The sequence below is a fragment of the Schistocerca gregaria genome, chromosome 4, assembly GCF_023897955.1.
Source record: "Schistocerca gregaria isolate iqSchGreg1 chromosome 4, iqSchGreg1.2, whole genome shotgun sequence".
Lineage (NCBI taxonomy): Eukaryota > Metazoa > Arthropoda > Insecta > Orthoptera > Acrididae > Schistocerca > Schistocerca gregaria.
The window spans coordinates 234,417,101-234,420,682 of record NC_064923.1 but is presented as its reverse complement, the minus strand read 5'-3'; the positions used below and the strand labels follow the sequence as shown (position 1 = coordinate 234,420,682).

Here is a 3,582-nt window from a genome sequence, read left to right as displayed (position 1 = left end):
CTGGCGCGCTGCATGTTTCGAGCCGCCGTTCAGTTGATAACGGCGTTTGTAGAGATGAACATCGACCTAATATAGCCAAAATGTGGTTCACCCGAAGCGCCGACATGTTTCCATTGATCGACGGTCGAATCCCGGTGCTCCCGTACTCACGGCAATCTTAATTGACGATGTCGTTGAGTCAATATGTCAATACGTACGGGTTGTCTGTTGCGGAGCTCCGTGTTCAACAATGTTTTACGAACTGTGTTCTCCAAAACGCTTGTGCGGGCACCGGCATTGTGCTCTTTCGGCAGAAATGCCACTGATTACCGTTTATCCACCTCTAGAGATCACACAAGCCTCGGAACCCCACGTTCTGTGAAGAGTTGTGGACTTGCAACCATTTAGCCCCTAGTGGCTGTTTTGCTGGTCTCCCACCTCTTTCTGTATATGATCACGGCAGTAATACGGAAACATTCGACCAGTTTCGTCGTTTACAAGATACTGGTTCGCAGGCTTTGCGTAATAATGATCTGACGGGCTTGACAAAGTCGCTTACATCAGTGGACTTTCCCATTTGTAGCCCATATCTCCGCTATGGTGATTCCCCATCCGTCTCAGTTGCACTTAGATACTTTCCGTAGCGCATCATGTGCCCGCAACGTCATCGGGAGGCATCCAACTTCGCGATAACCAATGATCATAATGAAATGATAATTGAATCACGACCCTAAGCTGTCGACCTGCGTCGATATACATCAACGCGGACAGCCCCGACAGGGACTCGAACCCTGGATCTCCTGCTTACATGGCAGAGGCTCTATCCACCTGAGCCACCGAGGCCACAGAGGATAGTGCAACAGCAGGGATTTATCCGTTGCTCGCACCCTGTGAGACGGTCAGGGCACACTTTCATCTGCCCACGTTGATGTATATCAACGCCTGTCGGCAACTTAGGGTCTTGATCCAATTATCATTTCATTGTAGAGAGCTGCATGGTCACCGATGGCATCTGTTCTTTCGGACATGTCCGGAAGAACAGATACCATTTTCATATAATGGTCATAATGTTTTGGAATATCGGAGTACCTACAAAATTATATTTTATATTTTTTTTCTTCTCCGCTTCTGGAGGTCCATCGGTTCCGTTTTAATGTCTTTTTAACGCACTTCTTTCATAATATATCACCTATCCAGTTTCCTTTCCTCCTTTTTACTGCATTTAGTAATTCTATTTTTCTCCGTCCCCTCTTCCTCGCTCCTCTTTGGAGTAACTCCTGATTCATGATCGTATGTTTTAATGGTGAGAAAACAATAGTCCGAAGAAAATACACAACAGACATTTTTCCGAATCTTTATTGCCAAACGAAGGCGTAAAACTGACAGAGCATCAAATTGAGCAACTTAAACTTTAGTTTGGCGGAAAAGGTTTAATTGTTACTAAGTAATCAGGGCAATTAAGAAGAGCGTCGTTAGTGTTTCGAGGTACAATACTTGTTCAAAATTTCATATGCAAGCAAAGGATGGGAAATAGACAAATAGGGGACCACATTCACCAGTGTTGGGGTTTCGGTTTGCAGAAAAATATTAATTGCTTGAAAGCGCTCACGCTAATAAAGAAAAACTTAATTAGTGATTTAAGGGAAAATAATGAAACAAGTTCACAGCCAAAGTAAAATGAGAAATGAACAAATGGGTATGAAACTGACAAATGTTGGGTCTATTTGAGGGACATTTAAGATATTTGACGAACAGCTCTTGCCAGCTTTGCAAATGAAGTATCAACAAGTTTATCTCACATAAGAAGGCTCATTGCTGTAATATTTAACTGTCAAAGAACAGTGAAATAAAAATTTGAGAAAACGTCCATTTTTATAACAATTTGTGTAAAAGTAACGAATGAAATCTATTATAGAATCACGTCACTCATCATTGATGATGTCGCGTAACATCTGTTTGCACAATCGATACAATTCATTACAGAAAATTCCTCTAGTACTCTTTAAAATTGTAAGTAAGTTAAACACTGGACTTAGAATTCTCACTGGCCGTTGTGACCGACCGGTTCTAGGTGCTTCAGTCCGTAACCACGCTGCTGCTACGGTCACAGGTTCGAATTCTGCCTTGGGAATGGATGTGTGTGATGTCCTTATGTAAGTTAGGTTTAAGTAGTTCTAAGTCTAGAGGACTGATGACCTCAGATGCTAAGTCCCGTAGTGCTTAGAGGCATTTTAGCTTAAAATTCTCTGTCAGCACCCCACTTGGTGTTAATCATTTGGCGACCTGTCAAATGTTTGCCTACTCTATTTTATTTCTTACTTTTAGATAAGTCTTTGCACATAACACTTGTTTCACAGTTTTCTTGTTCACCCTGTCCTTCAACGTATTCTACCATTCAACACCTTATCTCTTGCTCTATTTTTCACATTTTCCAGCACCGTGCAGGAGGACTAGACACAAACCATTTACCAATACTTTCGTCAAATCATTGTCCATATTGCTGTTTTTCTTACAAAATGTGCTGCGGTTTCAATTGCATTCCACTCTCTTTTTGGATTTGCACATTTAATATTTCTTTTCTTCCTCCTAGTTCAATTACTTTAGTTTTCTTTTTACATATTCATCTCTTAATTATTGTCTTTAGCTTCTGTAACCATGTCGTCTGAAAACCTCAATACTACAATAATTTTTTTCTTTAGCCTTTACCCCCTCTCATCGCTGTTCATTCATATAATGTAAGTATAGCTCAAAAAGTGAAAGAGACCGAGAGCAGCTATGCCATAATCCTCTTCCTAATTCAGTTAATTTGATACCTTCCCTACTCATCCTTTTTTTATTTAAATACAATGAATCCGTAAGTTGGCTGCTTTTCCAGTCTCTTTTTCCTAACTGTGGTTTGTGAGCTTGTCCCAAACCACGTTGTGAAATAACTCTATCAGATACATAATGCACATGTGTAAGTCTCTTGTCTTCCCAGCAAGTCACACTCAGAATATATCACAAGAATCCTATTGTGTCTATTGTACTAGCATTGTTTCTAAAAAGAATGGTTCCTCATCCAATTTTTCCTCCTTTACCTTTTCTAGTCTTTTATTCATATTTCTCAACGTAAGTTCTCTTCATGCGAAGTGAGTGGAATTCTTCTACTCTAACTGCTTTTCTTAGTGTCCCGTTCCTTTTGACTGGAATAATAACCATCACCAATAATTTATCCTGCAATTTTTCACAATATAAATACTTTATTGTGGAGCCTCAGTAAATCTCTTGTTGCCTCTTGTTCCGACAGATATTTCCCCCCTTAGCGCATCTGTAACAACTGCTTTTCCATTTTTCGCTGCAAGTACTATGCTCTTTGCTTCTTTCATTGCGACTGGTTTTCCTTACACTACATAAACATTACTCTGAAATGCGAGTTCCGGCGTTATTGCCTTGTGATCTGTGTCACAAAGTTCTTTTAAATAATTTACCCCACTCTGCAGGACTTACTCGAGATCATTACACATTATACGTATGCTGATTACAAGGGTCAGAATCAGACTGATTCTGACTTGTATAACGTGTATATGTGTAATGTGACATACATCTATCGTCACTGTGTGATCC

General features: G+C 40.3%; 1 non-coding gene across 1 annotated transcript; it reads right to left on the bottom strand.

Annotated features, from left to right (window-relative positions):
* Window positions 1-748: 748 nt before the first annotated feature.
* Window positions 749-822, bottom strand: Trnat-ugu (transfer RNA threonine (anticodon UGU)). The gene has a single exon. It is a non-coding gene; the product is annotated as a tRNA-Thr (tRNA).
* Between the last annotated feature and the right edge of the window lie 2,760 nt (window positions 823-3,582).